Here is a 14,005-nt window from a genome sequence, read left to right as displayed (position 1 = left end):
TTTGTTCAGAGGGACCCATATTTTTAGAAAAAGGCTAAGCAGCAGAGAGAGACACATATCAAATCAGTTGTCAGAACAGGACTCCACCATGACTGTAAATATTGAGCAATCACTTCTGGTTCTGTGATTTAGTATCTGTGCTGCCTCTGCATCTGGTGGTCTCTAACTGATAAGCTGGCTTTTGATATTGGCCTGCATGAGGACACCACAGGTGAAGACTTGGGGATGGTGGAGAGCCTGGCTGGGGTTGGGTTGGACCATTGTGTGAGATGCCATGGAAGATGCATTAGACCAATGGCTGGTGGGTAGAATCAGGAAAAAGTGCTTTCTTCTTGACATATTGATAGAGGAAAGAAGTCTGAATTTTTCCTAATAGCAATCCCCAGGTAATTAGTTGGATATTCAAACTAGGTTTCAAACTCTACTCTTTCATGAGTTTGGAGGGGAAAACTAGTACTTACTATTTAGCTTACTGGGTGTTAACTATCATAGTGTGCACTGGTTAGTTTATAAAATATCACTGCATATCTCTCATTTTAATCAGATTTTAAGTATACACATGTGAAGTCCTCAATGTCAACATACAAACAAAAAATAGAGAATGAGAACCTCCTTCATTTCTCTGCCCATAGGCCATTGTGCTGAATTGAATATCTGTTAAGGAGATACGCATTTCCATATTTTTGAAACAAATATAGGTATATATTAACATACTTTTGGAAAGTCAAAATAAGAGAACTCTTCTCAGTTCTCTGGGGATTTAGACTTAATTGATAAACCTCTATGCAGTGTGGATCTTTGTTTTTTTTTACAAAGATTATGCATGGCTTTTGTAATTGAAAAGCCATGAGACCAAGTAGAAAAAAATAATTGAAGTAGCCCAATTTTGTTCCTTTCAGGAGAGGATTCAGTCCATCCTCTCACTCCTTCCAGAAATGCTTTCTGCTGGGTTGTGAGTGTAGCTCTACGGTGGAGCACTTACACAGTGCAAAAGGCCCTGGGGTTCAGTCCCTGGTGCTGCAGAATTAAGTAAAGCTGAACAGTAGCAAACAGGGCTGCAGTTCTAGCTCTGTGGCAGAGCACTTGCCTAGCTCCTTTGAAATACTGGGTTCAAATCTCAGAACCACATTTAAATAAATAAATAAAATTAAGGCTCATTGGCAAATAAATAAATAAATGAAAAACAATAGCAAACATTTTCTGGAATGCTATTGCACAGTAAAGTGGTGAGTATTGATAACAGTTAGATATGGTATATTTCAACAAGGTGGAAGAAAAGAGCCCAGATGTTTTCACTATATAAAAAGGGGAAATGTTTAAGGAGGTAGGTGTCTTTAACCTGATATAAACATTGTACCTTATTTGGTGTATCAAATCATCACAAGGTACTCCTAAATACATAGAATTTTTACATTTTATATATCAGTTAGCGACAAATTTAAAATATTTTCCATATTCTCTGAAGTTTTGTAAACAAAACATGATTAAAAAGTTATTTATGAATAAATAACTTCTGAGAATCCTAGGCACTCTCATTTTTATTTCATTTTCCATAGGCTCAGTAATACTTCTGTATTTTCTCTAGGCTTTTGGTATTCTTATCTAATATATTTTGGCACACTGTTAAATGAAATTAAAGTCAAGGTTGCTCTTCAGCAGACATATAAGACAGGTTCTGGAAATTGTGTTCCTATGATAAGATGTTAGGATGACACAGTCAGTCCCTCTCCCTGCATCAGATCCCTTGTGATACTCTGAACCCCCATAGATCTACTTTTTCTGAATTACTGGATTATTTATTGTATTTATTATTTGTTGTCTGCTTCTCTTCATCAGAATGGCACCCACAAGGCAGGTGACTATTTTTCTTGTTTATTGATGTATCATAAGCTACTGTGAAACAGTGGTTGGCAAATAAATAGTGGTTACAGTATAAATGGTTGTGTGAGTGAATGCAAAACTAACTACAACTCTAAAATGTGGATCTGGTGAATAAAGATAAGGAATTCTGCCAGGTGACCTGCAAGTAAGAGAGATTGTGTAAGGAAAGCATCATGAAGCACAGGCTACATATTGATACTAAGGATGCTTCAGAAATATTATTGGATTAGTCTTCATTGACTCATGCAAAATTAACTTTAATTGAGTGCACACAGTATGTTACTTGGAGCTGGGAAAACCAAGACAACTGCCGCTGAAGACAGGAGATTTTCTACCTCAGGGGCAAGTCTTTTGGGATAAGGTGTAGATCCCCATCTGAGCTACTCTTTTCCTTGGCTCTGAATGTAGATTTAAATGCAGAAGTGCATGGAAAAGTAAATCCCCTTTTCATAACAAATAAGATAACTGGGAATCAGCAGTTTCTTAAAGCAGAAACGATTTCGCTTTCCCTCTTTTCCCAAAGCAGCAGATTTCAGGTCTCACCAATCAACTAACCATGTGAGTTGGGGGAGGAGGCATCTGCATTTGTCACTGGGATCAGTTCCCTCAATCCCAGGGCAGGTGGCTACAGATTCCCCAGTCCCCACCCTGTAACAGCTAAAGCTGCAGACAGCCTTCCTTCCAAGAGCACCTTCCAAGTGGGTGATCTGGTGACACAGGGGAACCAGGACTCTTCTGGGGTCTAGACTGACAGTTTCCCTGGACCAGGTAAATGCTGCCTGCTGGGCCCTGGCCAGGCATCCTCAGCTAATGGGATAACAGAAACAAAGTTACAGTCCCCTGTCAGGGACAAGAATGAAGTCCAGGGGAACTGGGGCTGTTATTGCTGCAAAGCAGATTTCTCTGACATCTCCCTGCATTTTGCTGTTTTTCCCCAGTGGTGACCAATAATATCCTAAGCTGAAAGAGTTTTGTATTGTCTGGTTGTGCAACAAAGGAAGGAGAAACAGAGGCCTGACCTTGTGTCTCCTATTTATTTCTTCAAAAAAATTCTCTTGTTCTGCATGGGATAGAATCCAGAGCCTCACACATGCCAGGCAAGTACTGTGCCCCTGAGCTCCACCCCGGTGCCATCTTCTCTTTCTTTATGCTCCATTCAGTAGTCAGCAGCTGTGCTGGTTCTTACTTCCAGTGCATCCAGAACCTGGCTTCCACTCAAGGCCTCCATTGCTCTGGCCTCCCTGGTCAAGCTGTGGCCTCTCCTGATGGCTGGGATGACCCCAGTGGGCTCCTGGCTTCTCCACCTCTAGATTTCTATCTGTAGGAAAAGACCAGTGGAGGGTATACTTCCAATCCTTTCCTTTTTAAATGAAGCACTGCCACTACTAAAGTATGAATCTGGAATGATCCCTACAGGCCCAGGTGAGAAAGCTTTGATCACAGCCACAGGTGCTATTGGGAGGAAGTGGGATCTTTAAGGGGGAGGCTAGTGGGGAGCTTCCTGTTAAGGGCCTCCTTTCAGGGGACTGAGGAACCCTGGTCTCTTAATTTCCCACTCTCTGCTTACCAGCCACCATTAAGTGAGTCACTTGCCACCATGCACTGCCAGGGTGATATGTGGTTTCACCCCAGGTCCAAGAACAACAGGGCAACCAACCATGGAGTGAAGCCTGCCAAAGTCAACCAGAATATACCTTTGTCTTTCTAAGCTGATTACCTCATATATTTGTCACAGTAATGGAAGGCAATGCAAGTACAAAGCAGGGGAGGGGACCACAGAGAAAAAAGTGTAACTTAGTGAAAAATTATGTGGAACACCCTAGAACCAAGTCAAGAACAGCACCTTGTCAGCATCCCACATGGCTGCATCCTAGCCCTAGTCCCTCCTCCCTCCAGAAGTAACCAGCACCAGGGCACACAAGCTGAAGGGCTAAGACAGACACCCCATGCACCACTTGGTATGTCTTTGTGCAGTTCTTGGTTTGCAGGTTCCCCGCCCTGTGTGTCTTTTCCTTGGTCTCTTTGTTATAGTGGCTGGCCCTGAGACCCATGGAGGTCCTCACATCTGGATTTTGCTAATTCATATTTAGAATATTGTACACACCTTCCTTTCTCTTTCTTCCATATCTCTTGCAAAATGTCAGCTGGATGTAGAGACCTGTTCAGAGTAATCTGTGATGCTGAAAAAAGTTCTGAATTTTAAAGTAGATATTGGGACCTGAGGCAAATAACATTAGAAACAAGATCATGATGCTAATGTCCACCAATTGAAGCTCACCAGGCTGTCACCTGTGGTCAGAGTCAGTTTACCTAGAGAATTCTAGAGTTTCAAAATAAAACCTTTCCTCTCAAAGACATTTTCACTTATATGCAATTTGGCCTCTAACAGGGTCTTTCCAGAAGCTTCCATAGCAACTTTCAGGGTTTAGACATGGAATGAAGCCTCTTTTCCATCCCCAGATTCAGTGACATGTTCGTTTAACATGGTTTATTGACTACCTCTTACATGAAAGGATTTTGAAGTATTCTTCAAACCAATGTATATAAACCCTCAAAATTTCCGAAGCATGCTTGGAGGCTGGGCAATAATGTATTGTCCTGACAGTATTAAGAGTAGAGTATCTTCTTATGGAGAATGTGCATTTATTTTCTCTCTAGGGAAGCAAATTTGGATAGAAGTTATGGAGTGTTCTTGGGATTTCTGGGGATCTACGAAGGGTGATCTTTCATTTCAGATTTTCTAATACAATAATCATGTTTCAATAGTCCATCTTTTGTTTACTGCTTTATTTGATGCCATCAAATCTAATTCCCAGTGTGATTTTTTTTTTATTTTTTCATACATGTACTTTGGATAATGAGGCTTATCACATTCCACCATCCTTGCTAATCCCTTGTCCCCTCCCTTTCCCTCCTACCCCTCTGGCCAAACTAGAATTCATCTAATCTTCCCAAATTCCCCCACCCTACCACACTACATGTCAGCTTCCTTATATCAGAGAAAACATTTGGCATTTGGTTTTGGGGGATTGGCTAACTTCACTTAGCATTGTCTTCTCCAATGCTATCCATTGAACTGCAAAACCATGAATTTATTCTCATTTATTGCTGAGTAAAACTCCATTGTGTATGTTTGCCACATTTGTTTTTCATCCATTATCCACTCAAGGGTATCTAGGTTGGCTCCACAGTTTAGCTATTGTGAATTGTGCTGCCATAAACATTGATGTGGCTGTGTCTCTGGAGTATGCTGTTTTCAAGTCTTTGGGTATAGACTGAGAGGGATACCTGGATCAAATGGTGGTTCCATTCCCCGATTTCCTAGGAATCTCCATACTGCTTTCCATATTGGATGCACCAATTTGAAGTCCCACAAGCAGTGTATGAGTGTGCCTTTTCCCCCACATCCTCACAAAACTTATTGTTGTTTGTCTTCATAATAGCTGCCATTCTGATTGAACTGAGATGGATGGTATCTCAGAGTAGTTTTGATTTGCTAGAGATGGTGAAAATTATTTCATATATTTGGTGACTGATGGATTATCCTCTTCTGAGAAGTGTCTGTTCATGTCCTTGGCCCATTTGCTGATTGGAATATTTGTAAGGTTTTTTTGGTGCTTAGTTTTTTGAGTTCTTTATACACCCCAGAGATTAATGCTCTATCTATCTATATGTGTGAGGGGTAAAAATTAGCTCCCAGGATGTAGGCTCTCAATTCACCTCACAGATTGTCTCTTTTGCTGAGAAGAAACTTTTTAGTTTGAGTCCATTCCATGTATTGATACTTGATTTTAATTCTTGCGCTATAGGACTCTTATTAAGGATGTTGGGGAGTAATCCCACATGTTGGAGACGAGAGCCTAATTTTCTTCTATTAGAAGCAGCGTCTCTGGTTGTATTCCTAATCCTTGATCCATTTTGAGTTGAGTTTTGTGCATGGTGAAAGATAGGGGTTTAATTTCGTTTTGTTGCATATGGATTTCCAGTTTTCCCAACACCATTGGTTGAAGAGCCTATCTTTTCTCCAATGCATATTTTTGGTGCCTTTGTCTATATAATTATAATTTGTGCATTGGTCTCTGTGTCCTATATTCTGTACCACAGGTCTACCAGTCTGTTTTGGTGCCAGTACCATGCTGTTTTTGTGACTATTGCTCTGTAGAATAGTTTAAGGTCTGATATAGTGATGCCACCTGCTTCACTCTTCCGGCTAAGAATTCCTTTATCTATTCTGAGTCTCTTATTTTTCCAGATCGATTTCATGATTGCTTTTACTATTTCTATGAGAAATGCCATTGGGATTTTGGTCAGAATTGCATTAAATCTGTATAGTGCATTTGGAAGTATGCTCATTTTGATAATATTAATGTAGATCTTTCCATCTTCTAAGGTATTCTTTGATTTCTTTCTTTAGGGTTCTGTAGTTTTCATTGTACAGATGTTTCACCTCTTTCATTAAGTTGATTACCAAGTATCTTCTTTTTTTTTGAGGTTACTGTAAATGGGGTAGTTTTTCTCATTTCCTTCTCAGAGGATTCATCACTGATACACAGAAATGCCTTTGATTTCTGGGTGTTGATTTTATAACCTGCCTCTTTTTTTAATTTGTTTATTAGTTCTAGAAGTACTCTGGATCGTTTTGGGTCTTCTAGGTGTAGAATTATACTGTCAGAAAATAGTGCTAATTTAAGTTCGTCTTTTCCTACATGTATCTCTTTAATTTATTTTGTCTAATTGCTCTGGCCAGTGTTTTAAGGACTACGTTGAATAGAAGTGGTAAAAGAGGGCATCCCCGAATTGTTTCAGTTTTAAAAGGGAATGCCTTCAAATTTTCTCCATTTAGAATGGTGTTGGCCTGGGGCTTAGTATATATAGCCTTTAGGATGTTGACATAGATTCCTCTTATCCCTAGTTTTTCTAGTGTTTTGAACATCAAGGAGTGCTGTATTTTGACAAATGCTTTTTCATAGGATTCTTATCTTTGAGTCTATTGATGAGGTCAAGGAAGCCTCCACCAAGATTTAAAATAAAGGCCTGGCAGTTCAACTTATAACAAGTTCAGAATCCCTGTAAGAGGCCCTGATGTGGGTAATGTGGGGAAACTGTGAGATGGAAGCTGAAGCTGCCATAGAGACCCTGGGATTAAGAGATGTCAGTACTGAGGATCATGAGCCAAGGAATGTTGCTGGCTGAGGATAGAGCAAATCTGAGAGGCCATGGGACAGGGCTGCCCAAATATTTTAGAGCACACAAGATACAACCCTGTGGCCCACACAGGACATGAAGATATAAGACTTGTTGGCCCACTTGGGTTTTAGTCTTAATTTGGTCCCATCTCTTCTTTCTATGTGCCAATTTCTCCCTTTTGGAATGGGGATATTTATTCTGTGCCATGTATACTGGAGATCATACTTACATACGTGTGTGTGTGTGTGTCTGTGTGTGTAGAGAGAGAGAGAGACAAGAACTCACAACCAAGAGGAGTCTTTTGACATGAAGTCTTGGGCAATGATGGAACTGTTAAGGATAAGAGGACTCTTTAAGATGCAATGAGTGTATTATGCACAGTGAGATGGACATAACCTTTGCTAGATCAGGCGTGGCATGTGATGGTTTGAGATTAGGTGTGCCTGAAAAGATCATTTGAGTTAATGGAGGAATGTTCAGAGGTGAATGATTTCATTATAAGCATGGTAACCTAATCAATAGATAAGTCCTTTGGGTGGATTGATAATTGGCAAGGACCACTGTACTGGGTTGTAACTGTGGAAAGGTGGGGTGTGGCTGGAAGATGGAGGCCACTAGTAGCATGCTCTTGGAGACAATATTTTGACAATTGCTTTTTCATAAGATTCATATCTTTGAGTCTGTTGATGTGATGAATTACGTTTATTGATTTCCATATGTTGAACCAACCTTGCATACCTGGGACGAATCCCACTTGATCATGGTACAGGATCTTTTTGATGTTTTTGTATTTGATTTGCCAGAATTTTATAGAGAATTTTGCATCTGTATTCATTAGAGATATTGATCTAAAGTTTTCTTTCTTTGTTGTGTCTTTGCCTGGTTTTGGAAACAGAGTAATATTGGCCTAATAGGATGAGTTTGGAAGTGCTGCCTCTCCAATTCCAAAATGGAGAAATTGGTACATAGAAGAGATGGGACCAAATCAAGACTAAAACCCAGGTGTTCCTTCTTAACACTCTGCTTTGTGGCCGCCATGAGGTGAGCAGCTGCCTTTCAAACTGTCCTTGTATCCTACTGTTCTGCTTCACCTCTGGCCCAGGGCCATGGAGCTGGCTGCCTATGAACTGACACCTCTGAGACATGAAATGTTCTGCATCAACTTAGCCCCAGAGCAATGCAGTCAGCCAAACATGGACTGAGATCTCTGGAAAATGCAACGCTAAGCAACAGGAAGAACACTGAACACTTTCAATGTGGTGTAGAGAGAAGGATATGTATGTGCTTTGGTCAGGATGAGAGGGAACTCCTCCCAAACAAAATATACATATTTTACCTGAAATAATACCAGAGTCAGGCACCATTACTGGCTCAAGGATCCTGTGGGACAGTTCCAGGGACCACTGTAATGGTTTTCTAAATTGATAGTATGGTGGAAAGTATAGAGGAAAAATTGACTAGAGCTATTTGGGGGCAACTGATGGTGGTTTGACTCTGGATGGCTACAGTCATGTCCAGTAGAACCATGGAGATATTTTTGGAGCCAAGTGGAATGACTGCCTAAGTAACCCAAAGGAAAGCAGCCTCAGAATGACCCTCTGGAGGGTGAGGATAAATGTGTGATGGGTGTGGGAGAAGAAGCAGCACAGAGTCCGGAGAAGCCTGAGCTCAGACCAATTGGCGGTGGGGGTCTCTTCACCCTGGAGCCTTCCTTTGACCAACTGTCTTGGCTCAAGTCCTTCCTGCATCATGTGTTCCAGCCACATGTCACAAAGGCTAAACTCCAGTTCAGCCTTTGGTCGAAGGAGTAGCTGGCTTCTCAGCCAAGCTGCTCTGTGCTGACTAGCGTTGGACTAGTGTGGACTTCTGCCTAGTGACGAGCCAAAGGTGCCCTCAATTGGCAGTCTTTTGACCAAGTGCGGTTGCAGGCCACGCTACAGGGCTCTCTTGGGCCGTCAGACTCCCCTCCGCCTTGCCTGTGAGGCTCCCTCTCCTCACAGGGACCACCCCGCTGCACCTGCCTCTCCCCTCAGCCCTGCCAGCAGGAGTTTCTTCCAGGATCCCCGACCTCAGGGGCCTCCTGCTGCTGGCAGGGACAGAGGCCCGCTCCTCTCTTGGGGGATCCTGCTGCCCGTGTTCTGGGGGTCCTTCCGCAAAACAACAGTGCTATCCTGGAAGAACTCTCAGATGTTCTGACCCTAAATAGCAGTAAGGATGCCCCCTCCTGGGCGCAGACCACCACTCCTGCCTTCAGTTCCTCAGCTCATCCACCAAGCTGAAGGGCCCATGACAGCTGCTCGATGCCCTGTTGGTGTGTCTAAGGATGCTGAGCTCAGGGCCCAGGAACAGCTCGAAGAAGGCAAGATCCACCAGGAGGAGGAGGAGGGGGAGGAGGAGGGGGGGGAGGAGGAGGGGGAGGAGGGGGGGAGGAGGAGGGGGAGGAGGAGAAGCTGGAGGAGGGGGAGGAGGAGAAGCTGGAGGAGGGGGAGGAGGAGAAGCTGGAGGAGGGGGAGGAGGAGAAGCTGGAGGAGGGGGAGGAGGAGAAGCTGGAGGAGGGGGAGGAGAAGCTGGAGGAGGAGGGGAGGGGGAGGAGGAGGAGGGGAGGGGGGAGGAGGAGGAGGAGGAGGAGGAGTACCACACTCAGGGAGACCTCAGTGCCCTGGAGCCCAGTTCTTGGCCCACAGAGAGAAACAGTATTCCAGAGAGGGCCCAAGTGTCTCCCAAGAACTTGACATATGGGAGCCCTGTCACCTGCAGCTCCCACCGCCCTGCTCAAGGAGTGCTTGTCCTGCTTAAAGCTGAGGGCTTCTTAACACTGTACAAGTGGGCCCAGGAGCTTGTAGGTGAACTGGATCCGCACACCTCTCCAGCCTCCCAAGCATCCATCCAGGGAGAGCAGGGCCTAAAGCCGACCTGTGTTCTATCCCAGAGTTGGCCCTCACTAACTGCTGCTTCCAGGAGGCAGCATAAAAGAAAGCTGCTCATGCCAGTGGCCCTGCCATCACTGATTGCCTGGCATCAGGATGGGCTGCCCCCACCTGCAAAGCGGCCACTTTTATGTTCAAAAGGCACCCTGAGAAGGGTTCAGAGTGCCAGAAGTAACCACGTGAAGCCTGAGACACAGGTCGCCCAGGGCGGAAGAGAGGCTCTGGAGGACTGCACCACCATTGTCCATTTATCCTCCCCACCTGCAGGCCCTTCCTGGAATGCAGCCCCCCTCCCCCCACCCACTGACCCCTTTCCCATAGCAACCATCCTTGCCAGCAGGCAGTTGGAATTCCAGCCTGCTGGGCCCCTGAACCTACCCATCCCTCCACCTTCCCCCTCATGTAATAAAGATGAGGGGGAAATCCCAACTTCCATTCCTCTGCCTCCTCCCACTAAACCTCCTTCTCCCTTCAGCCCCAGTCCCCAAGTCGAAGTTACCCCTAATGTGTTTCACCTAATGTGTCAAGACCTGTGATACCTCCCAGTTTCCACCTCCCCATACCTCATACCCAGGTCCCTTTCCCCTCCAATCCTACCTCTTCCAGAACTGAATCCCCAAACCCCATGTGTATTGATTCTCCTCCTTTCTTCTTTTTATCCTCCTCCTCCTCCTCTCCCTCCTTACCCTCTCCCTATTTCCTCTCCTCCTCCTCCTCCTCTCCCTCCTCCTCTCCTCTTTCTCCTCCTCCTCCCCTTTCTCCTCCTCCTACCCCTCCTCCTCCTTTTTTCCTCCTCCTCCTCCCACTCCTCCTCTTTCTCCTCCTCCTCCTCCTCCTTTTTCTCCTGCTCCCCCTCCTCCTCCTTTTTATCCTCCTCTTCCCCCTTCCCCTTCTCCCCTTCGTTCTCCGCCCCCTCCCCTTCTTCTCCTTTTCCTGCTACTCTTACTTCTTCTCCTCCTCCCCCTCCTCCTCCTATTCCGTCTCCTCCCCCTCCCAATCGCCCTTTTCAACCTTTTTTTTCTTCTCATCCTCTCCCTCCTTCCCCTCCTCCTCCACCTCCTCCTTTTCCTCCTACTCTTCTTCTCATCCTCGCCCTCTTCCTCCTTCTCCTCCTCCATCTCCTTTTCCTCCTCCTCTTCCTCTTCCTCCTCCTAATGTTCCCTTTCCTTTGGCTGGTCCTCCTGCCCCTCTTCCTTCTTCTCCTCATTCCTTCCTAAGACCCACTCCTGTCCCTTCCACCCACAACCCCAATACCCAGGGCCAACACTCCGCCCCTCCAACCCTCATTGCCATGACATCGGCTAACCTTTCCCAGAATCCCGCTGTGCTGCCTGAAGATACGGCCATGGACACTACCCCCTCCTTCCATGGTGGTCATTTTCAAATCTTCTGTGTCCAGTGACAGCTCTGGCCCACACCGCAGTGTCCATCGCCGTAGGCAGCACACGCAGCCAGCAAAGGGACCAGTCCTCCCAGGCCCCCCAACCCTTCAGTTCTCCCAACCCAACCCCAATCTGTCCCATTCCTTTGTCCCACCATCCACCCCTCAGCCTGCATCTGGAAACCCTCCTGGACAGCAAAGAGCCTCTCTTCCCAATGCCCCCATGGTTACCATGCTGCCAGTGAAGGTCCACTCACCGGCCTCCACCCTGACACAGAGGGCCTCTGCACCACCAACCCCCCAGGCTGCCAGTGAAGAGCCCATGGATACGACTCGTTTTTCGAAGGCTGTCATGTTCTAGTCACCTTCTGCCTGCCAAGTTCTTAGACTGATTCAATTTGGTAAGCATGGCAGACACGTCGACAGCTGTTTCTATATTGTAGGCCTGGTGCCACATATTTGAGATTTGATTTCTGCTTGCTATTTCTTCCCAATGTTAGTTTTGAGGTAAAATGTGCTTTGCAAATGTTGGCTTTTGACATAATAGCTGAAGGCATAATTACCAACGAAGCAGCGCATGTGTGTACATGCGTGCATGCGCACACACACACACACACACACACACACACACACAGAGAAATGCCACAGTCTTTGCCTCTAAGTTTCAGAAGTAGGCAAACTTGAAAATTTTCTAAAACCATAAAGGAGACTAAGAGATGTGATAAGTGTATGAACTGTGGGAGCCTGGACTTAAACCAAGCATGGAGGATGACAACAGGACAACTAAGATATTGGGCTGTAGACTAGAGGAAAGTATTGTGTCAATGTTAGTTTCCTGAATGTAGGAATTTTCCAGGGTTATGGGAGAGAATGTGCTGTCCTGGAGAATTCACAGCAGAGTAAAGCATTAAGTGTACAGGGGTATGAGACACACATACTCTTCTCAAACTGTTGGGAAAAGTGTAATTAGGGAAAGAAGCAAGATAAAGTACATGTGGAAAAATGTGAAAAGTCTGTGACTCCTCCTAGAAATTCCAAATAACTCTCATAGAGAGACAGGAAATAAAGTTCGTCCAGGAAGTTTCAGGGGTCTTCCCTCCCCCACTAGGAAGAAAAGTTTGGCATTCATTTTCAAATACAGTGACTTCAATAATTCACATGTATAGATGAATCTTCCAACTATTATAATATAGACCTGTCTCCCTCATTAATGATAATCTTTAAAAGCTGTTGCTCAACAAGATTGGTTCAATAAGATTGGTTATATCAATTCCACAGTCTGATGGAATTCTAAAGTTTGAAAATCCTGCAGAATGAAAAGAAAACATCTAAAATGACTATAAAGCATAAATCACAGTGGATTGGAACTGATGAAGAATGAGTGCATGTTGTGTTTACATAGAAAGCAGAATTGGGCTTTGCAGGAGGAAACGTGACCAGGCCAGAAACAGGGCAGCAATGAAGTTATGTAAGTTGTCAACAGTTTGATAGCACCATGATTTTGACCATGAAACTGTTCCATGATGTGTGTCCTCATGAGAACCCTGAGGTGCCGGTTTCCATGACTCTGTACACTATGCTTTGCTTTGCTTCACATTCTTTATATTGAAGAACCTGGAGTAGAGCAGCTTTCTATTTCTCAAAAACATTACATTTATCTCTCATCTCATCCCCCTAATATTTCAGATTGCTTAAAAGATAACAAAATACTATTTGATAACATATGTTAGAGGAGGAGAAAATGCAAAACTAGAGGTAGAAACATAAACAAGGAGTAGAAAGAGGCCACTCTGTAAATGCTTGCCATAATGCCATTGACCTTGTTCTGAATAAACTTGGGGTCAATTGAAGGTATTTTTTGTTTGATTATTTTTCAGGTTTTATTTTATTTTTATTCTAATTTTTATACATGACAGCAGAATGCATTACAGCTCATATCACACATATATAGAGAGCACATTTTTTCATATCTCTGGTTGTATACAAAGTATATCCACACCATTCGTGTCTTCATACATGTACTTAGGGTAATGATATCCATCTCGTTATGCCATCTTTTTTACTCTTAGGCTCCCTCTCTTCCCCTCCCACCCCTCTGCCCAATCTTGAGTTCATCTAATCCTCCCATGCTCCCCCTCCAAATCCCACTATGAATCAGCCTCCTTATATCAGAATATATTTTGCATTTGGTTTTGGGGGGATTTTCTAACTTCACTTACCATTATATTCTCCAACTCCACCCATTCACCTGAAAATGCCATGATTTTGTTCTCTTTTGTTGTTGAGTAGTATTCCATTGTGTACAAATACCATATTTTCTTTACCCATTCATCTCCTGACAGGCATGTGAGTTTGTTCCATAGTTTAGCTATTGTGAATTCTGCTGCTAGAAACAGCAGAATTCACAATATCTGATGTGGCTCTGTCCCTATAGTATGATGCTTTTAAGTCCTTTGGGCATAGACCAAGGAGTGGGAGAGCTGGATCAAATGGTGATTTCATTCCCATTTTCCCAAGGATTCTCCATATTGCTTTCCATATTGGCTACACCAATTGGGAGTCCCATGAACAATGTATGAATGTGCCTTTTTCCCACATCCTTGCCAACACCTATTGTTGTTTGTATTCT

This window comes from Ictidomys tridecemlineatus, chromosome 14 (genome assembly GCF_052094955.1).
Source record: "Ictidomys tridecemlineatus isolate mIctTri1 chromosome 14, mIctTri1.hap1, whole genome shotgun sequence".
In the NCBI taxonomy this organism is placed as follows: domain Eukaryota; kingdom Metazoa; phylum Chordata; class Mammalia; order Rodentia; family Sciuridae; genus Ictidomys; species Ictidomys tridecemlineatus.
The sequence above is the reverse complement of the archived record's forward strand: the minus strand, read 5'-3'. Positions refer to the sequence as shown.